At 51.3% G+C, this 22964-nt stretch overlaps 1 protein-coding gene across 3 annotated transcripts in view; it reads right to left on the bottom strand.

Moving 5' to 3' along the window:
* The window catches only part of IGSF3 (immunoglobulin superfamily member 3), an 81107-nt gene that overhangs the window by 30288 nt on the left and 27855 nt on the right, over positions 1 to 22964 (bottom strand). The gene's annotated exons all lie outside the window — the stretch shown is intronic.

The following is a 22964-nucleotide window of genomic DNA, read 5'->3' as shown; positions in this document are numbered from 1 at the left end:
TAAATGAAAGGGAATTTTTTCTCGTCCAGCTCAGCCCAGAGCATTTGCTTTGACCAAGCGTGTGCTTCTCAGGGAATTCACTGTCCCAAGAGGGAAAATACCTGGTAAGACTCATTTATGGCCAATTGACCTCATCCCTACAGCCACGTCTCCTCCTGCCTCCCATCCCCTCATCCTCCTCGCCCAGGCTCCCCATCCCCTGCCCACGGGCAGCAATAGCCTCTGGCCACGCCGTCCCATGCCAGCCAGGAGCTGCCTCGCTTCTCTCTCCTCTTCCCTCCGACTCCAAGCACAGCGGTGATCATGGCCGAACTCCCCAGCTCACCAGCCTGCACGAGGAGATTTACATTTCTCATTTCAAACCTTTCCATGTGATTTCCAGAGCAGCGCAGCTCCTTGCTCTTTGCCCTCCAGTCACAGGCTCTCGTAACTTTATTTTTACATCGGGTAGGTAAATTAAACCCAGTCACCATCTTGCTGGAGCTACTTTCCCACTGAGCTGCTTCAAAGGCAGAGCTCCCTGCTACACATACACACACCAGCCTCCCTGTGCCAGTATCTAGGGTGAAAGCAGCGCTCTGGGAAGAAAGCCTGCCCATCCTCCTTCCCGCAGCCAGTCTGAGAGCCCTGCAAGGCACGGAGCCGCCTGCTCCCCGGGACGGCAAGAGGAAGCCTGTCCCAGCACGGGCCCCATGCACAGCCCACGGCAGCGGCTGCCCGGGGAAGTGCAGCTCCCGCGGTGGGAAGGGAAGAGGGGAGGACCACGGCCGTGTCTCGCTTGCCACCCCATTCCCCGAGCTGCCTACAGGCTGACACAGGCACCGCTTTGCCAATTGGACTTCATGTTTCCAGGTCGTAACCTGGAGGGAGGGTTAGCATCTCCTACACCGCAGCTATTGCAAAATGCATTCCTGGAGAAAAATCTGGAGGCGGTGGCGTGCTGGAGGCTGTAATTTGACTATGATAATGCCCAACACACCGCGTTGCACTCCTTGTGCTCTTTTGGTTTTCAATAAATAAATAAATAAATAAATCCAACCATATCCTCCCCACCAGATGAATCAGTACGGCCTTTGGGGTTCGCGCTGCCTTGAGGCTGTGAGCTTGAAGCAGCCTAGCATGGGGATGCTCTCGGCAGGCTGCCTTCACAGCCAGGAGGATCCGCTCCCACCCTTGCCCTCTGTCTCACCCAGCTCCTGCTCCTCTTTCCCCTCCCTCCAGCATGCCACCCAGGAGCCTGTATCATGCTTCCCCCCAAACCCAGCCTGGCATCCCCCTTGCTCCCAGCTGGCAGAGAAAGGCAGCATCTCCTGCTAGCCCCTGAGCCGCCAGCTGCTGCAGAGGGGGTGCTCGCAGCCCCCAAGTTTTAAGAGCTTCTGAAATAATAAACGTCGATATTGCCACTAGAGGGTGTCAGGGGCCCAGCCAGGGACAGTCCAAGTGTCCTGCTGCCACGAGGAGGAGGAGGAGGAGGAGGAGGAAGGAGCAGGAGGTGCTCCCCTCTCCCCTAGTGCACACAGCTCCAGCCAAACCCACCTCAGGTACAGACACCTCAGCAATGTGCAAGTGAGGAGCACCCGGTGAGCTACACAGAAGTATTTACAGGTTGGGAACTAAGGTGTTAACTGTAGGATAAGGAGCCGGCTGACATTCACCTGGAGCAGGGACTGGAGCTCCCTGGCCCAGACTCAATACGCAACTCAAGCTCTCCAACACGCTCTCCTCCAAGCCCCCAGGACCAGCCCCTTTTCCAGATGAACTCTACCTCACATGGACATAGACAACCCGAGGTGTCCCCGTTCCCTGGGCTGGCTCTGGTTTGTTCTTAGGTATCCAAAATGCCAATCACCCCCAGGGAGCAGGGCTGCAAAGCCGTTACAAGCTGGACACAAATCAGAGAGCTACCAACGTTTTGTGTACTCCCAGGCAAGCAGCAGACCTGCCTGGGATACCATTTCCTTGTTAGGGGATGCACGAGGAGCAACAGGCTGCGAGCCAGAGGCCCAAGCTGGTAAAAATCACCACCACAGCAGCCTTACCCTGCAGGATCTTCAGGAGAAAAATAACTTACATGGGGTAGGCAGCACAGCTACACACCGCTGTCTCAAGGGCCAGGCAAAAACCCGCCAGCTCCTTCTTCCCTTGGGTTTCATTATTGCTTTTACCCTCCAACACGCTTTAGGGGCACTGCGTGGTGCTACCTTGTGTCCCCAACTGCCCGCTTCCCACCGTCTGGACAGAGCTACGCTTGCCAAGTGTCAAGTGTGAACTCTTTAGGAAGAACAAATGTGTGCACTCCCTACTCCTAGGGAGCTGCTTTTGGCTGAGAAATGCTGCTCTGGATTTTACAAGGCATTAGTGCAGGAGTTATGTTTCCATCTGCCCCGTGACATCTTGCTGCCCCGCGGGGATCCCAGCTCCGTGCCACCAGCCTCCTTCCCCGACGCCTCTGGTTGTGCTGGCAAGACAGAAGCGAGCTGCTCAAGACGAAGCGCGGCGCCAACGCCACCACTTTGGAGGAGAGCACTGGCGGGCACCAAACGGCAACACTAAGGGAATGTCACCTCCACGAGGGGGTGAAACTGAGTACATCAGTGTTTCTGGCACCACGGGGAAAACGCACAACAAGCGTTAATAATCTGGTTGGGCAGGGGATTACTTTCCTTGGGTAGAGCCCAACCTGCACCGTCTTGCCTGGGACACGGGGCTGTCAAAGACGGCTTTAAAGGGAAGGCGGCTGCGAAGTACTGACCCAGCTGCTGCCGGCAGGCAGCGGGGGAACCCAAGAGTTAAGTAAAATGGCACGGCAGTTGTTTCACAGCAGCAGCAATAAATCCTCAGATTACAATAGTTGCCTTGTTTGTACATTAATGACTGGCTGGAGTGATTACCCCGGCAGAAACGCATCTCTCAAAGCAACTGGACGAGTTCAGGCAGCCAGTGGGAAAGGGCAGAGAAAAAAAAAAAAAAAAAAGAACACAAAAGAAACAACAAGAAGTAGAAAAACGGGGGGAGAGAGAATCAGATAGAGGACATGTAAACTCGAAATTAGGTCAGCTTCCCCTCTCGGGGCCTGAACTTCTCCTTTGTTGCTGCCGGGCCCGTTAGGCACACCCGCCTGCCCCACGCGGCCCTCGTCAATGCTATCCAGCCCTCACCCTCCTCCTGTGCCGCGGGAGCAGGATCCCATTGCACACCCTGGTCCTGCTCCAGGACATGCCTCATGCCCGAGTGACCCTGTCTGCGTGCCCCATGCGCCGCGCAGCCCCTCTGCTCCTGCTGCAGCTGAGGTGGGGAGCAGGGGAGGCGCCTGTCAAGGAGCCCCTTCGCCTCTCTACACCCACCCAGTTCCGAAATACTCCGAGGAGCATCTGGTTATTAGGATGGCTAATGTAAGTGGAGAAGCTCAAGTGGCCTCATTAAAAGAAATTAAAAAAATAAATAAATAAATCGCAAAATGCACACAACCAAGGATCCCAAGAGCTGGGCATGTCGAGGGGTACAGAGAGCACAAGGCCTGCCTTCACCTCCCAGCCACAGCAGTGAGGGAAACCTCTACCCCCTCACACATGCATACCTTTATTTATTTATTTATTTATTTATTTATTTATTTATTTATTTATTTATTTATTTTTGCAGTCTTGCTCCATGGCTTTGCCTGTGCCCCCTGCCCCACTGCGAGACCCAGCCCTGCAGGCAGCTGGGCGACAGCCAGCAGAGGCAACTGGCTCCGGCAGTTAGTCAAGGTGAATCAGCTCCCAAATCCCTCTCTCTCCCTCTCCCTCCCTCTTTCAGAAACTCACCTTTTTGAGGGTTTAGCACTCCCTCTGATCCCAAGCCCGAGAGCCACCGGTTAGCTCCTGCAGCTTAATGCAAGCCTAAGCCACCGCAAATACAAGGGCAGAGCACATCGGCACGTACCTCTTTCACCCCGGGTTAAGCTGATGCGTTTTACTTAACAACACTTGAGAGCTAAGAGCGGGACGTGGGAATTTTCTGTGGCTCAGCTGGCACAGGGTAACCTGCTAAGCCCCAGCCTCCCCGACCCACAGAACAGCCGGGGAGAACAAAAAAATACCCAGCACGAGGAGCTGACACAGCCTGGGCTCCTCTGGAGCTGTGCAGGCAGTGCTGTCTTAATGTTTTACACCTCCGAAGCCGCAGGTAAGAAATGATAGAAGTGGAAAGCTTAGAAAATCCTCTTTTCAGCAATTTTAGTTTAAAGCCTTATTTCGTTCAGCCCAGCGTACTCGGGGCGGGCAGGCAGGCAACACAAACAGCCGCGCAGGGAGGGAGCCGCACGGTGCCATCGCAGAACAATCACGGCCCGTCTCAGGCCATATTCCCCGGGGGCTGTAACCACGTTTGTAGTGTTTCAGGCAGGTGGGCTGTCCCTCCCCACAATCAATTTTCGAGGAGGATTCTCCTCTCTCTCTCTCTCTCTCTCCCCCGACTGCGTGCGGAAGAGAAGGAGCAGACGAGATAAGAGCGCGGAGCTGCTTGCAGAGATTAGCGCCTGCCTTTCAGGAGCCCGGCAGAGATCACACCGAAGGTCAAGGGGAGCTTGTTAAGAGCTGCGGTTCCTTCATTTAGACAATCACGAAGGGTCTGAGTCCTACCAGGCTCCTTTCTCCCGCCTGCCTCCTGGGACCAGGCCTGTCCCACGTGTCGCAAAGCACAGGATCAGAATTTCCTATGGAAAAATATCTTTGGTGGAAGATAACCCAGGCCAAGATGTACTTGGGAGAGGAATCCCGAGAGCATTTTTTAAATTAAGGACTCTCGAGGCTCCAAACTGAGAATATGGATCCCTGTGCCTCGTATCTAGTGCAGACCAGCATGACTCCTACACTCCAACACATTAACCATCAGAGAGGCACTGATCAGTGGAGGGGAGCACTTCGCATCACGCACAAGTCAGTAACATGGGTGTGCAAGCAGTGCTTGCTTCCAAAACGCCAGCCCTGGATCTCCTGCCCCATCCCCTCTAAAACAGCCTTCCTACTGAGCACACAAGCAGAGCATTTCAGTCCCCGCAAACAAAGCACCGAAGGAAGGACGGAATTAGGTTTTATTCTATTTTACAGCCCTAATTTCCGTTCAGCCCCGGTCTGGGTCTTAAGTTCCCGTGGGAAGATAAAGTAAAGACGCTGGCTTTCTGCTGCACGGACAGGGAAGGAGAAATGAGAATCGCGTCTCTTCGTGCCTGTCTCCAAGCAGATTGCCGAGAGACACAGGGTGGCACATAAATAGAACAGAGAAAGTTTGGAAATCTCAGAACAAAAAAATCCCTGCACAAACTAACGGCAGGAATCTCGTCTAACGGCCCTCTTCCAAGTACGGGGATTGTTTGCAACGCCTCGTGCAGCCGTACATCTCCAGCAGACAGCAGGACATCTACCGAGCCACAGGGCAGCCTGAGCTGGGGGATTTCTGGCAGCTGGAATGAAGGACGTTGCTTCTGCTGGATATTTCCAAGCTACCGTCTTCCATCGAGGTTTTGGCAGCCCCGAAGTGTTATTGTGAAGCTAGCACCCCCGTGATGAATGAAAGGCACGGTCTGGCTCCTGCAGGATGGAGTCCAAGCCCTCCAACCACGAGGAGCACCTGCTCTCTTCCTGCGCTGAAGACTGCAGGAAGCAGAACTGAGACGAGCAGTGCAAATCCAGCCAAACACCGTCAGACTTCTGCCACCAGATAAAGGCTGCACAGATAAATCCAGGTAACGTCCACTACTGCAAATCCCTTTTCCCAGAGACGTTCTTTCTACTGTACTTCTATAATTTTGCCTCTTACACACGTGGCGATAGCAAGCTCTCCTCTTTAAGCTCTCCTTGCTCCCAGCTTCTTCTAGTTCAGGCGGTGGTGATCTGGGGAACAGGGGATAAGGGCAGGAAGACAGGACCTGAAGTGCTGTGCTTGGAAGTGCATTTTCAGACCGTGTAAAACGTTCTCCTGCTCCAGCATAGCAGTCAGCTACTCTGGAAAAGCTACTCTGGCACACACAGCCAGTTGACTTTATGTACGAGTGCGCTTGCCATCTTTATATTGAAATTTTTTAAAAAATATTTTTGTTTTTATATTCATTGATCTGGGCATTTCAAAGCACACAGTGCCCTTCCCTTCTCCCAGATTTCTGTTGACCCCTCTGGTTATCACCACGAAGACAGCTGGCCACCACCAAGCTGCTCTCCCTCTAGAAGAGCACTGACTACGAGATTAGAGCAGCGCCCCTCACAGCTACAGATGAGGACACCACTTTTCCCTACAACCTGTGCTGTGCTTGAAGGAGATGAAGACGACAGGCAGTGGGAAAGCTGCGAGCAAGAATCAGTTGACAGGAACAACGAAGGCTCTGTCATGAAGTCCTGCATCGCCCTGGCAAGGCACACAAAGAAATCCTTCTGCTCACCACGTCTCCAGCAGCAGCTCCTAAACCAGGCAGGCAGAAAGTTAACAGTTCCTGCTGTACAAATTATATATTCTAACTATTTTTGTGGCTTGTTAGGGTCTCATTTCACAAAGATCGAAGGTCCTGCGTTCTGCTCTTAGTAGGCTTCTTCACAAGCCAGCAGCAAAGCCCTCCTTGCAGCTGCATCCTGCCGTGGCCCTTGGGCTGCTCTTATGTGGACGACTGTCTGGGGGAAATCTCAGTGCTGGGGAAGAGTAAAAGCTTTGTGCAACCCCAATGAACTCACACTGACAGCAGACTTAGCCACAGAGCAGCCACCAGGTGGTCTCCCACTACAAATGCTAAATGCTGAGATGCAGCACCCATTGCAGAAGGAGCTGGACGCTTCCTCCAGCTTTACAGTCACTGGTCGCTTCTCAGCCCCGTGCCAATCACAGAGCCCTGCTGCTCATCAGGAGATCCCCACGGGGCGAGGAGCCCCACAGAAAGATGGCTTGCTCAGAGCCAGCAGCACAGACACACAACTGATGGTTACGGACAGAAGGCAAAAGTTTGGGTCTCACAAAATACATGTAAGGTCTTCTAGAGGTCAGTACCCCAGATTTTCTAGGATATCCCAAGTCCTTTGCAGTACAGAGCCAGGAGGCGTTTTAAAATAAACAGTCAGGAAATAAACTGCGCATCAAAATAAAGAAAACACGTTTTTGGTGCACCTATTATTAAACCCAAGGCACAGACTGTATCAAAGTAATGCATTGCAGCAAACAAACAAACGAAAAAAGCAGCAATGAAAATAAGTCAAGAATAAACTAGTAAATAGGAAGTTTCCACGATGTCTCCAGAGCAGGATCAATACCACTGGCTCCTGCAGAATCCAGGATTTTATTTATAGTGTTTCCAGCCTTCTGCCGGTGAAGCTACTGAGCGAGAGCCAAACGCAGCTGACACACTGCTGTCCCCAGGTCTCCAGACAGCTCCATTTTTCCCCGTCAGTGCCTGTTTCACCACCGCATCAGAGTGCAAAAGGCGCTGAAAGCTGTCAGCTTCCCAGCTGCTATTCGCTACCCTGTAGGTAAATGGCAAAATGACCAGCACGGAGCATTTCACTTGCGTGGCTGCTTCCGTGCGTCCCCTCAGCGGAGGCAGGCTGCGGAGCTTCACCAGCTGAGACACCAGCCCAGGAAGAGCAGCAGATGCTCCGCTGGCTGCTGCCTGCTCAGCGGGCTGGGGAAGGCACAGAGCAAGGGAAACATCGCCAGCTCACATCAGCCCAAAGAGACTCTTGAACAGGAACAGGGAAAAGACAGGAGACTGCAGACTTCTCACCGCAGCAGTGCCCTTGGACAGTGTCTTCTTGTATCACTACCTTTTATAACTTTCTCCTGCTGGTAGATATCCTCAGGTTAACATCTCCCTTCAGACATGCAAGCTTCAAGGAGACAGGAACAGGAAAGGATTTCCTGTAAAGCTTCAGCTACTGATGTTTCCATCCAGAAATGCCACCAACGCTGCCTGATCTCTGCCTGAAGCTGAGCCTGCTCAGTGCCTGTTCACCCTCTCCAGCTCCGAGGCAGCGGCTTGTCTCACAAGCACCTGTAAAGTTTGAAAGCCCAAGATCCCTTGTGCAGATGAGCTATGGCATGCAAATAAAGAACATCTTAGGAGCCTGATAAGATACGCAGTCTTGCATCACCCTTGCTCTGTACTGTCTGGGGGGGGGAGAACTTCTCACAGCTGCCTGATCCAAGTGGCCTTTTGGCAAGCAAGTAGAACTGGAAATCAACACAGGTCGATCTGGAGAATTATGATTGATTAGTCGATGAGAGCGATCATCTTGTTGCTGAAAGCAGAGGACACCAATGGCAAATGGTCAGAGCAGATTAATTATTTAACTCATGGCAGGTGCATGGACCCACAACCCATTTAATAGGTTTTCTCCTGCGACACAATGGGAGCTTGGCTGATCCCACAATTAGTACCACCTGGAGGCACAGGAGCCAGCTAGAGCGCAGTCCCTGAGCAGAGCTTAGTACCCGGGAGGTGAGGTTTGATGTTTGTAGTTCATGCTCTGCAGGAGCATCACCATTCTGCCCCGGGTGGAAGAAAAGCAGAGCATGAAATGACAGCGTGAGCGTGCCTGCCTGCCTCTCACCTAACTTTAGAAAGTGGCAACTACTTTGAGAGTGGCTAAAGCTCTCAAACGAACACTGAGAGATGGAGAGCAGTCTCAGAATAACATCTCACAGGTTTCATGGAATAGCTGGAGAAGCACAGGAGACACCCACCACATAAAACTATTTCTCTGAGGAGATGAATGCAGTGGTTGTTCAAACCTCAGATGCCAAAGAAGTAACCTGGAAGACGAGCACGGGAATATCCCAGTCAAGGAAAAGCAACTTTATCAGCTACCTAGGAATTCAACCATGAAGCAAAATAAATAAATAAATAAGCCAACCACAGGAAATCAAGCTTCACTAGTCACTCTACTCGCATTTTTCTTCTTTCTTTTATAAAATAACTCTTACCAAAACTCAGCCCACTATCAGCTACTCTTTCTCTTCCCAAAATTCAGCACGTTTCCCAAAATTCAGACATTTATCCTGTCTAAACCTGGGGGAAGCATTAATCCACTTATAAAAAAAAAACAAACACCACAACACCCTACACCAAAGGTAGACCCAAGAGCATTGTTTTTGGCACAGCTAGGACATGTCCTCCCAGCTTGCCTATCGAAGTTGTGTTCCCTGTAAGGCAGACTTACAAAGTGGGGGTAGTTTTAAAGGCTATCATATTTCAAATCATGGCTAAATTCCTGTAAACATGACCTTCAGAAAGGAAGAAGAAAATAGCTTTTGCCTGTTCCTTTTTCTGCTACACTAAAAGAATGAGAAAGATTTATTTTTTCTTAATTATTCTGTATTTTTTCCAGAACCCTTGCTTGAGCACATTAGGTATTCAGGTCTCCTGTGCCCTGGCAGACTCCGGGGTGACCAAAGAGCTCGTGGTACCATGACAGCGCAGCAGGAAGAGTGGAGAAATCAATGAGGGAAGAAGTTTCTATTGGACTCTCAAAGCTCCCAAATCCTGTTTTTTTCCTATTTACAACACAGCTGGGAGAAAAATTCCTTGGGAAATACTTTCCATCTGCAGCCAGTTATGGGATATATGGGATATATATATGGGAAAAGGGCTTACACCTGAGGTTGCAAACAGCTTGGCCAGGCTGGTGCTTCCAAATGCCACCATCCTACAGCAAAATGAATTACACAGCACCGCTGCGTCCTACTTCCCCTAAAATAAACAAGCTGGGAAATGATCAGAAAAGACAAAAAAATGACCCTTGTTTAAGAAAAATGTTCATTCTTCCAACCATCACTAAAAAAACAAAACACAACATAAAAGAGACAGAAAGCCATTTCCCCTTAGAATTCATTGCAAGTTTATTTGAGTACTCGATCATCCCCAGACATCCTGGATCTATTAAGGACTGGTTTATGCCAGAAAAATCCATGCAAAGTGATTTCAGTTAAACTAATGCAGCCTCTTATACTTGCATGTTAAAACAGTTTTACTGCAGACTTCAATCCATGCAGTTTACTTTGAGAACTTAAGGAGTTTAAAGGTGCCCACATGGGGGAGGGGGTATTAAGGCTGTGGAAAGGATACACAGGACAGATCCAAAACTCACTGCCTCATACGGTGCAAGAGAAAGGCCAATGCCTTTCAGGTCACCAATGTAAATCCGATTGCTGAGAGTGTCCCAAAACAACACAAAAAGAATTTGAAGATAAAATTCCTAGGAGGCTGACAATCACAGAATGGTTTGGGTTGGAAGGGCCCTGAAAGCCCACCCAGTTCCAACCCCCTGCCGTGGGCAGGGACACCTCCCCCCAGCCCAGGTTTCCCAAAGCCCCATCCAGCCTGGCCTTGAGCACCTCCAGGGATGGGGCACCCACAGCTTCTCTGGGCAGCCTGGGACAGGGCCTCACCTCCCTCTGAGTGAAGAATTTCTGCCTTATATACAACCTAAACTGACCTTCTTTTAGTTGAATACCATCACCCTTTGTCCTGTCACTACAAATACTCATCCTTTCCCAATAAGAGCTGCTGAGGTGCCCAACACCACACCGAGCACGGCCCTGCACTGGCTGCAGTTAGATGTGACACATCCTCATGCGGAGCATGAACAAAAATGCACCACCGAAGCCTGGTCTCCACCAGTCTTCTACTTCCTTCTTTTAAGCTATGGTCAGTCAGGTCCTCGTGACTCCACCTTGTTCCTTGAAGGAACAGAGTCATACATCTGCTTTCCACCCTACAGTTCACGACTGCTGACCCCGGGCTTTGGTTAATCCACCGTTCATATAGATTTTAGGACAGGACTTCCCAGCAAACTGTGCACACTGCCTCCCTCCTGAAGAGCCCTGGGACAGAGCCCAACAGACCACAGCACAGCAAACAGCCCTCAGGAGCAAAGAATTGCAAGGTTTGGGCTTGCTTTGTTTTTACAAAGCCCCCGGTACCCGTCACGTATTAGAGGTGATTATGGAGCTTCTCTGCTGACATGTTCAACGGCGTACACCTGTGAAAACCTCTTATTTCCCTTTTAAGTATTTCTCTCCTTCCTGTCTTCCACTTTTTTTTTTTATTGTTTCTTTACAGGCTCCTCATTTACCTTCAGACTCAACCATTTAATTTTTAATAAGAGGCTTCACTGTCTATCCCCTGTCTCTTCAAAGGCCCAGCTTTATTTTTCTGCCTCTTCTTGGTCCCCCCTAGCCTAATTGTTATCATTTCTAACCTTCTTTTGCTTTCTTCTCCCCTCTAATCTCTCCTTGCTCCCACCTTCCCCTTCTGAAGTAAGTCCTTTTCATCCCTCACCTCCCTCTTGCCCTCAGCCAAGCATCCAAATACATGTGGAGCAAGTGTAACCAAGCATAAATATGAAAGGGATCCTCAAATTCTAGCAAAACGCTTGCCCCTACCTATTCAAATATTTGACTTACAATGATTAAGTGCAAGAAGATCATAAATATTTTTTTACAGAGCTGTGCAGGTCTTTAATAAACCCCAGCTTCTGCCTCAATGGCAGCCAGGACTGCAGTTGCTGAGCTGTTTCTATGCATTACAGGAGATTTGCTCCAAGGTAAAAGAGAGGGATGCCTGAGCCAGGAGCTTGAATTATAAGCAAGGAGATTTCATTCCCCTGCTGCTGCTTGATTGAAATTCAATGCCTTCCTCTCACCTGCCTCTTTGTTATGCTAACCTCTCCTGGCTGGCCAAAAAGTTCCTGTCCACGCTGCCACCAAACCTGGGGAACTTCATCTTGCAAAGTCCAAGCTTGCTGGATGCAGCACGGCCTCTTACAGGGCATATCCATGCTACGGCCAGCAGCTTGCTGCCACCCCTCCTCAGGGCAGGTAGGTACGGGGGTGTCACGCAATGCCAGTGTCAGTGCCAGGGGACATCAGGTGAAGTTGCTGTCCTCTGAATGCCCACCAAGGAACATGGCAGGTTTTTCACAGCACTGCCGCAGCATCCTCAAAAGCACTGGGTTTGCAAGGGGTGGATTAGGACTGGAGCATGAAGTCTTCTCTTACGGTCTCCCATTCCTAGACAGGCTGCTGCAAATAAATGGTAGCAAAAACTTCCCTCCTTGCCAGCCAGGTGACCAAACCTGGCTCAAAAAGGATATTTATCTCATTTTCTGTGTTTTGACTGAATTTCTGTATGGTCTCCTGGGCTTTAAGCTAGCTGCTTATGCCTGCCCCCACCACAGAGATGGGTCACCTGAAAAGCCTTTGGTGAAGACTTGCTTTCTGCTCCAGAGCTAGCCCCATACCCGCTGTGCTCCTCCAGCCCCATCTCCAGCTCCCATCCTCTCTCCACAAGGGAGCACACGCTCGTTTTTGGCATTCCACAGGAAAAGCAGGTCCCACCAGTGCAACGAGCCTCACAGCAGCAGGCTGCGAGCGCTGGTGAGAGCAAGTTTTGCAAAAAAATGCCCCCAAGCCCCTACACCCCCCTCCCAGTGCTCCCCAGATGCTCTCCCAGAGGGCAGAGCTGTTTGCTGGGACCTCAGAACGGTCTCTTGCCAGGAGGAAATAAATAAATGAAATAAAACACGCCCGTGTGTGGGCTCATGCAATTTTAATCAAACTAATGTCTGCAAAAAGGGGGGGATTGAGGGGCGGGGGGGTAGGGGAGGGAGGGATTACGGTGCCACTTGTTCAAAGCACTCCCGTTTATTCCACATCTGCGATCCCTTCTGAGCTCCCAACAGCAGCGAGGAGCATGAGACGCACAAAGCGAACACGTCGCGCGTACCGAGCTGTCTCTTTGTTTTAGTCACTGTCTGCAGCTAATGTCAGCGAGAGAGCACTCCTGGGAGCAACGCTTCGGTGCAGCGCCAGCTAATTACACACTGACAAAAGCACCCGGGAGGGGGGAAATGAGAAAGAAAGGAAACCGAGCATCCTAAAGAGCAGAAAACGGACTGGAGATGGGAGTAGGGAGCCCAGACATGCTTCCCACAGGGCCAGGAGATGGAGTTACACATGGGATGCAAGGAGCACGCCCTAAACCAGCACATCGTCCCCTGCCCCGCAGAGCTGTGAGTGCACTGAGGGACGAAGGGTACCCCAAAGCTGGCAATGCCGATGCTCAGCTACCTCATGGGGACGTGTAACACTTGGTGACACTTTGGGGGAAGGTGTCCTCTACTCAGTGCTACACCTCCCTCTGAGATAGCTGAGAGCCACCCACCTGGGGCTGGGCAGTCAGCAGGAGCAGGTCCCCGCTGGGCTCTGGTCTGAGCTACCCCGGCCCCGGGCACTGCTCACAGACAGGGATTAAAGGCAGGGAGATGAGAATTTCAAGCACGCATTGGGCAAACCCATGTGCATTCCCCACAGCGACAAATAATCGGGTGCCAAGGAGGAGATTAACCCTGAGGACCAAAGAAAACAAAGGCACGGGAGCCAGCCTGCTTACGAAGCTGCTGCTTCTTCTCCCAGACGAACACAAATCTCTCTAGCCAGGACGAAGGTAGCACCTGCACGAGAAATGCTGACTGCTGCCAAATAAATACAAGCCTCCGATTTTACGTGGATCCACAGCAAGCAACACCAAGATGCTTGTGACAGCTGTTGTGGTGGTGAGCCCACCCGAAGCTGTGACAGGACATGTCTGAGCAGCACCAGAGGCTGCCCCTTGCTATCAGGCAGATGTGGCCACCCCACATTTGGGGAAGATTTGCGAAGAGGCTTTCCCCACAGGCTGCCAGCTAATGACCATGAGGGATGTCCGTGTGCTGCCTCCTTGACAGGCAGGTGTGTCATGACAGGCTTCGAGTGACACATCCCTGTCACGGCAGCGTGGTGGCCAGTCAAGAGACCTGCAGCAAAGCCACCCTGGGCTGTGATCCTGTCACTTCTCATGAACTTAACCATGCCGGGCTCCTGATGGCATCTACCTGCATGCTGGCTGTCCCACTGCTCCAGGAGGCCACCCCGAGCAGCAGTGCTGTGTCCTGGCCGTCACCAAGAGGATCAGCATTTCTCTCCCGACAACTTCAACTAGCAGATAATAAGGGATGGGCTGGGCAGCCCACAGGGACCCTGTGGCGGCTGGCTCGGACCCATTGCGCTTGGGCAGAGATGGAAAATGCCTTCTGGACACTCAGGGAGGGGACCAAGAGAAGTGGAGGATTCTGGTGTGGCGTAGGGCACATGTCATCGAAAACATCTTGTTAGCACAAACCAGTGGCTACTACCCAGCTTGACTTAGTCCTACCAGCCCTATTAGCCCCCTCAGCACACCACAGGAGGGGACAAGTCCATCTTCCTGCACGGACTGTCTGCAAAACCTGCAGAAATTCCCCGCAGCCCTGCTGCGGGTGCACAGGGCAGCTCAGCACCCCAAGCCAGCACAGCACTTCTCTAAAGCAACAGGCCCGGGATAAGCGGGACCCCACGGGTGTGACTCTAGGCACCCACCCAACCATGTCTACAGTCTCCCAGTTCCTCCTCTCCCCTTCTCTCTGTCAACATCAGGCCCTTGTCAGATGCCTCTTGAAGCAGATGAGATCTGACAAGCCTCACGTCTCTGAGGATGAGCAGGCAGCAGACGCCGCTCTGGCCACTGATAGAGGGGAGTGGAAATGATCTGAGAGCAAAGAGTGCCGGCATCTCATTACCCACCGCTCGCCAGCCCGCGTTACTCATAAAGTCACTTCAAAAGGAGCTCCTCAAAGCGTGCCGGCGCTGCCTCCTACTCCCCAGTCGCAAGGGGAGAGGAAGAAAGGGTGGGCGGCAGTGCAAAGGTAATTACTGCATCCCGATGGCCCTGATGGAAGACTGCACTGAAACCCTGCTTGCCTACTCTGGGGTCAAGAGCCTGAATCAGCCACTAGGGCACTGCTGAAGGACACATGAAAAGGGTGGGGAAAGAGCCCCCACATTTTCCCTGCAGCAAGAGGCCTGCTGGAGGTGGTGCCCATGTCTCCAGCAGTCCTGGATCCTGCACCCCAGGGACCAGCCTGGAGGCAGAAGTCCCTCACACACAGGGACATCCCCTCATCCCCCAGGGCCACAGCTACTCAGTGCTCGAGTGGCTTCGGCTGCCAAACAGCTCAAGCAGGGCTTTTTGTGTGGCTGGCATTGCTCCTGACTGCTTACTCGATAGCTGAGCTCCGCACAGGTTTGAGCTCTGTTCCAGCTTTCTCCACCTTGTATTCAAGCCCGGCGCTGCCAGGTGGGCCATCCGTAACGCACAAATGTCACCTGCCATTCTGCAAGGCGTTGTGTCAGAGGACAGGTGGCATTTGTACACCTGAGGGAGCTCAAAAGGTGACAACGCGGTGCCAGAGGGCCTGTGGTCATCTGCGGCACGCTGATGCAATTCTTCAGTGGATAACAAGGCTCAGGCGCCTCACATTAACCCTCTAATTTAATGAGAGCCTCACATTAACCCTCTTAATTAAACCTCTAAAGCACATCAGCTTGCTGCTTTGGGACCCGCACGGGGTTTCCATGCAGCACACGAAGCAGTACACAACCCGGGCTCCACACCTTCTGGCCTTCTGGGAGAAGACGTTTGGCACTACAAGTTATAATTGTGACACGTGTTTGGTAAGGAACAGATTTATAAATGCCTTGCTCTCTCAAAGAGGCAGGTAAAAACAAAGAATGACAAGGTCTGAGAAAGCGAGTGCTTTTCTCACACCATACCCAGGACTGAGGCACCTCTCACCAGAAAATCCTGCCCACTGTGCCGCACCGATCCCTACTACAACATCTCTTTGCAGAGCCCTGAGTTATCATTTTAAGCAGTAAGGAATAAAGCCCTACAGGGCTCAATCTGTTGAGAGAGTCAAGGAACCGGAGCGGGATGGAGCAGACACTGAAAGGCATCTGTCCCATTAGCGCCAGCTCAGCCAACACCCATCACTTGTGGCAGAGGCTCGCTCAGCGCTCAGACGGGGAAGAAAGCAAAGGGCAGGCAAAACCACCGTCCTCTCAGCACTCAAAAGCACCTTTGTTCAGGCTCAGCCCTCTAGCTTGGGCTCTGCTCCCTTTGCAGGCTCTCTAGAAACATCTCTTGCTGATGGCAAAGGGGAGGCTGATCCCTCCCTCCCCGTCAGCATCCTCTGGATCACTCCAAGGGCTAGGGATGCTGCACACCATGGTTCCCCGCTGCTCTTCTCTTCTGAAGGTGGCAGGGAAACCCTACAGTGGGGGCAACATGTCCATGTCACCATGATGTGGGACCGAGGCAGGCAGCCAGCTGCACCAAACCCCAGACACATGGCTGGCTCTGGGGTCGGAGGTGGGGAGATGCCACCCCCTCCTCAAGTGATGTGCATAGCCCGCAGCTCTCCTCCCCATTACATCTCCTACTTACAAGCAGCTGTTTGGCAGCATTACTAATCAGTGCCGCGTGGAATAATGTTACATCTCCCCCAGCACTACTCTGTTATCTTCTTTCTTTCCCCACCTCCAGCTGCTGCTTTCCTTCCACCACCCCCAGACTGGAAAGCAATAATACATTCCTTTGCTTCATCCAGGCTCTACTTTTCTAATAATGTAAACAATTTACTTATAACCCATGCAAAAAAAAATTAAATACAGTTAAACCCACTTAAAATAAATACTTGCTGAAGGAATATCAGCTGGAGACTGCTCTCTGACTTATAATAATCCCACTGCGCCCAGGGAAATCCTCTTAAACCTATATCAGATAAAGATTGTAAAACTGTTATAGGGCTAAACTGGCAGGGCAGCCACAGAGTCAAGATGAAAAATGTCTCCTCCCAGCTTCTCCATACTGAGAGGCAGCCCCATCCCCATCCGGGTCAGGCATCCCTCTCAGCACCCCAAGAATTTTCTCCTGTGCAGGAGCATCGGACCCATGCCGCATGGCAGGAGGCAGAGGAGGGGGAACAGCCCGTCCCACCAGGCTTTGGAGGGGCTGGAGGAAAGGGCAGGGAGCCCCAGGACTCACAGCCTGCCGTGGAGCATTGCTCTCCTGTCCCCATCCACAGCTGGAAGCATGGAGGCAGGCAGATGTTGGGTTAAATAGGCTTGGAGGCTGAAAGCAAACAAGCACACATCACCTTCTGCCAGTCACACTGGACTGAGATTTTAAAGGATATTTAGGCCTCTGCACAGCCCTGCAAGTGCCCAAGTGCACCTGGGGCTTTGCCATTCACCACCAGACCTACCTTCAATGCCACCTGAGAAAACCATTGTGACTGACAGCAGGAGCAGCTGCCCTCGCCCCTCGGGGCAGCAGACCAGCAGGAACGCAGAGCAACCCAATCGAGGGGACTGGCATCAGAGAGCAAACAAAGCAATCCCCGAGGGAAAACGGATGAAAAAGGAGGAGTGGGAGGAAGGAGCAAGCACAGCAAAACCTCCCCAGGGAAGCAGCAGGAAAAAAAAATTGGGCAAAGAGGAATGTAATATTTTTGCTGGTAACAGAAGAGCGGCCGGCTCCGTTATGGGATTTCTCAGCACTGCAGCTGGCTGGAGCTGCAGGCTCCGTCCTCCACTTTCAGAGTTCACCGAGCAATTGCTACGAGCGGGGACGGCTGCCATATGCTGCCAGCTGCGCTCGCCTCTACCGCCTTCCCCACACAGCGCCCAGAGCCCGTCCAGAGGCGCGGGAGCAGAGCATCCTGCACACATCAGCCCAGCAGAGCTGCCAGCAGGGTCCATCGGCGAGGCACAGAGAGGGTCCCCAGGGCAGAGAGCTGCCAGGATGGCCCCGTACCTGTCACATGCAGGGGTGCACAAGCAGAAGAGATGGTGCCCCTTGGCTGCCATCCATCCCGGCTGTTGTTACAGCCAGAAGCGTGAGAGCCTCCATTGCCCTCCCTCATTTGGGGAAAGGAGACTGGGAGCAGCCCAGGGCACACAGGAGGTAAGCTAATTTCAGGACGGGAGGTGGCATCAGACTGCCTCTGACACCAGACGGTCTTTGGCTTCCCGTGATTAGCAAGCAGATGCTGACCTGAAGGAGCTCCCTCACACACCGAGTTCACCCGCTTGGAAAGGATGCCTAAAATCCCAAGTAATCCAGCTGTGCTAGAGCTGGCCTTCAAATGCACCAAGATCCCTGGCTAAAGATTCTTCTATCACACCTTAAAGCCATTCTCTCCCTCCTATCAGCACTTAACACCTAGATGTTACCGGCAATCTACAAAAGCAGCCTATACCACCCATCGCTCCTCTCACAACCAGGGACTGAGAGGCATCCTATAAATAAAGCAGGCCATTCAGGACTACCAAATACTCCATTTTACTGGGAACTGGCAAAGCATGCGGGAGAAGAGCTGGCAGGACAAGCGATACAGGCAACACGGGCTAACAATGCGCGTTGCTTTAGCAGCAGCTCATCTCACGGCAGCTGGCACCCAGGACGCTCAGAGGAAGGATGAGATCCATGGTCCCATACAGCAATGATCAACCGGAGCCAGAGAGAGACCAGGCTGGAGGTGAAAGCCCCGAGCCTCCTGGAAACAGGCTTCTGCAGGCTCTTTTGGCTTTCAAACACCATTTTAACCGACTGATTCGACTTTACTATTCAGGCTCAGTACCACACAGAAACCTACCCGAGCAAAACGCTGCAATTCTTTACAGTCTGAAGGCACGGTAGCATTTGGGCTTCTGCGCTTCCCTTTATGACAAGTAAAAGGCATCATAAGTCTCGAAGTGAGAGGGCGCATTTTAAAGACCAGGCTAGATTTGAGAGCAGAGGGCTGTGCAATTGCCTGAGTCTGTGTTCATTTCCATTTTTAGAAATGCATTTTAAAATACATTTTCTCTTACAATGCCTATGTACAAGTGAACAGACAGGCATAAAAAAGGACACACGTTCTCACTGTAAACCTTTTCCTACCTACATTTTAGGATGTGCCCCTACCTCAAAAGGGACAGTGAAGGAGAAACATATGGAATGCAGTGATGTGCCCCAAATGTGTCTAACGCCAGGTTTCCCAGAAATGGGTAGGTGGATGAGAAAACAAAGAAAGAATTAGTTCCACAGCTGAAAGCTCAACGTGTCATGTCACTGAGTTGCCTGTGGTTTTGAGGGACAGGGCAGGAAGATAAGGAAGGGGGGGAACGAAACACAAAGAAAGTGGAGAGTAAATACAATGGATTATCCATTTTTTCAGGTATGGTCCACCTAAAATTTGTTCCATCTTGCCTGCACAAATAGAAGTAGAGAAAGAAGTAGAGAAGGATTATCACGTAATACAATAATAAAGAAGTAAAAATCAGGCAAACAACTCCAATGTGAAAGAATAGGAGACCGCATGCTGCAACAAAACAGGAGTAATTGGAAGTGTTTAGCAGGAAAAAAACAACAATAGGGGACAAGATAAAGATACACATCATAATAAGCGAGCCTTCTCTAGCAATGTAAGGACACTTAAAGATATTGTTATAAGATTTCAGTTAGAGCCTGGAAGGTATCTACAAAAAGGTGTTTTAAAAAGCCCAAGGAAGAACTAGCCCATGCAATTCATTGCCAGATTGTCCGCAGCTAAAGCCAAGATTAAAAGAGAGAGCCTGCCTGGAAATGTAAATGGGTCTTAGTGCCCTCCTCCCACCAGCAGTTTTAGAGCTGGCAGGGGCACGTTGCCCCCTGGCAAGGCAGCTCCTGCTCCCACCACAGCATCCCCAGGGGCAAAACCATGTGAGCTGGAGCACAGCTCTGCTTCCAGGGCATCAGGAACGACGAGGCAGGGCTGGAAATGAATCCTGTTCGGGATCATTACCAGGCAGAGCAGGAATATAAGCCTTTGTTTCTAACTCCCGTTATCTGAGGAGCTCAAAGCACTTTACAATTATTTAGCTTAGACTTTGTGAAAGGCTTGTATGCTATTATCCCTAATTTTACCAGCTGGGAAGCGGTGAGAGAGACAAGGGGGGGCCATACTCAGGAAGATGCAGCGAGCTGGCAGCATGGTGCAGGGCAGGACCCGAAACCTGGGGCCCTCCAGCCCCCCAGCATCAGAAACTGGGTGCTCTGGTTTGCTGCTGCCTTTGCCCAGGCTGTACCCATAGGAATCGCTAGGGGTAAATGTGTTTACCCACCCTCATCCCTCCCCAGTTAACAAACACTCAATCTCCATACATAGCAGGAATAGAGAAAAAAAAAAAAAAAAAAAGGAAAAAAAAGAACAGAGCAGTATAGGTCTATTTTTTTTTTTTCCAAGACTACTACAGAGAGATTTAGTCATGTGAAGGAGGATGGTAAGAACAAAATACGCCGTGTCTAGCTGCAAAGGACCACCTAGGAGAAGGTATTTGAATTTATTTTTTTTTATGTCAGCTAAAGGGGAATTTGAAAGCAAAGGACATTTTACTCCTCTGGGGAACTAATTACTGCAACAAGCAAAGCCCGAACAGGCAAAGATGAATATAACTCACAAAGCAGGAATTTCAGCGATAACCAATCCTCGAACTTTGCTTATCTGACTGCTTGGCCAAATAAAACATACACATAGATTGTGGAGGTAGCAGAGCCATCGAGATGGCCTCAGAGAAACTGGGAAACCTGAGCTTAGAATCCCCAAATTCTACCTTCACACACCAAAGTGGAGCGATAAACTCCTGCAACCTCTCAAAAGAAATAAGAAACATGACATACAAGAATATCCTGGTAAAAATAATCTGTGTGTGTATACCATAGGTCTTTGCTATTCTGTGATTGCCCACATTATGCCTTTTTTTTTTTTTTTTAGCACTGACATCACCACTATATTCCACTCTTCACCTTTCCATCCAAACCGGTGCCTAACACTGGTTTCTACTACCCCATAGCCACATGAAGCTCCACAGGACCACGGGACAGTGCAGGGTGGAAGGGACCTTTGAGGTCTGCAGTGCAAACCCTGTCCTCTGGCAGGGTCATCTACCAGGCAGGGTCGGCTATAAGGTCACACCAGGTTGCTCTGGGCCTGATCCTGTCAGGGCTTGAAAACTCCTAGACGTGGAGGCCGTGCAACTTCTCAGGGCTGTCTGAACCTCTCGTTTCAATTTTTGTCTCTTGTTGCTTGTCCTTCTGCTATGCACTGCTGCAAAGAGCCCGCTCTCTGTCCTCCTCTGAGCATAAGCTGCTAGCATGTGTGACAACACTTTCCCCTGTCTCTCAGGAGAAGAGGTTAAAAAAAAAAAGGAAGAGGCTGCGAACGCTTCTACCAAAACCAGTAGATCCTTGTCTGCATGATCGCCTTCTTTCTCCTCAATACTTCCCTCAGGGAAAGCCACCTTCAGCCAAGTTGACAAGTGGAGTAAACTCACAGCCAGCGAGGTCCACAAGCCCCCCATGAGCGGCAGTAACAGCTCTCACGGTGAGCCCCCCGGGTCCCCAGGAGCAGCTGCTGCTCTCCCCAGCGCAGCAAAGCCGTGAGATAACACCCTCCCTCTGCTCTGTGCGCAGACACACCGCGTATGGCAGCACTTCACATCGAAGGGGGGAAGCTGCTGGCAACAAGCAGCCGCAGCTGTTACGGGCAATAAAAGTTCGTTTTTTTCTTCTTGCCTGTTACATCCCCCTTGGCTCTGCACGGATAAGTTCTGGAGGGTTTTGGTTGCAAGTTCAACAAAAGAGAACAGCCTTCTTCTCTCAGAAAAGCAGATCCGAGACACGCTCAGCTCCTTCCCTTCCAATACAAAGTGTCAGGCCCGTCTAAATCTTTCTTCTACCTCCGGCTCCATCAAAGCTTGTTGTGCCCAGCGCCAGGGCAAGAGGCACTTGTCACAAACTGGAACACGGGAGGTGCCAGCTGAACATCAGCAGCACCTCCTTACCATGTGGGTGACTAAGCACGGGCACAGGCTGCCCAGAGAGGTTGTGGGGTCTCCCTCTTTGGAGATCATCACAAGCCACCTGAACATGGGCCCATGCAACGTGCTCCAGGTGGCCCTGCTTGTGCAGGGGGTTGGACAAGATGTGCTCCAGAGGTCCCTGCCACCCCCAAACACACTGTGATTCTGTGAAAGCCTCTCAGATACCCTTCCCACCGCAGGCATGGACTTGGGGCTGGGCCCACAGCCGTATGCCACAGCTTAAGTGCAGGGAAGAACCCTACAACACACTCCAAAGGGTACTGAGTCCCCACAGACTGAGCTCTGGTCTGTGGAGAGTTTCGAGCAATGCAGGCGGCTCCACATTTGGAGATGAGACCTGACCGAGGCTGCCTGCCAAAAACACACACCCAGCCCCTAAGGGCGGCCACAGCCAGGCAGGGCCATGAGGAACAGTGCTGAGGCCAGTGCACCAGCCTGCATGGTCCTAGAGCAGAAGCGTGCCCTGTCTGAAGGTGCATGGGGGAGCCACCAAAGAGCTCCTACCTGGTGCTAACCCTCTCTGCCCCTCTTTCACCCAAGCCTGGCAGGAAAGGGATGCCAGTGACCGTCCCTGCAGGCACCAGCCACCTGCACTGCGGCTCCTGCCCACCTCTGAGACCAAGCACTGCGTGGCTCTCAGGTCTGCACCAAGATTGCTCCTCCTCACTCTGCAGTACCTTGGAGGTTGCTCTGCCTCTCCCTGTCCCAAGTCCTTTCATTTTTTTTACTTTACCTTGTTTAAGATTGATGCCGCACAGCTGCTTCCCCAGAAGTAAGAAGTACAAGAGCTTCCACCTCCTCAAATGCTTTGAAAGCTTTTCTCCCACTCTGCTACTACCTGCTTAAGAAAAAACCTCAAAGCTTGATTTCTTCCCTCAAATCACTTACTTTCTGAAAAAGAGCTCAATGTTTTTTGGAGCACAGATAAGAAAAACACTGAGATAAAAGTCTAAAACTTCTGAAGAGGTTAGACCTGGGCCTCTGTGCTGTTATCTAAGTAGCATACAGGCACACAAACAACTCATTGCAGATACAGAGTGGAGTACAAATTTGCAGTGACTCACGCAGTCTGAAGTAACTGCCATGTGCTCACTTCTACCCCACAGCAAAACGCAAGTTTATTTACCCATCAACATAAGATGAGAAGCAGGGACCAGAATCTCAGATTGCACAGAACCCCTGCGGCTTCA

Source organism: Anas platyrhynchos, chromosome 1 (genome assembly GCF_047663525.1).
Source record: "Anas platyrhynchos isolate ZD024472 breed Pekin duck chromosome 1, IASCAAS_PekinDuck_T2T, whole genome shotgun sequence".
Taxonomy (NCBI): domain Eukaryota; kingdom Metazoa; phylum Chordata; class Aves; order Anseriformes; family Anatidae; genus Anas; species Anas platyrhynchos.
Note: the sequence above shows the minus strand (reverse complement) of the source record. Positions and strands in the feature narration are given on the sequence as shown.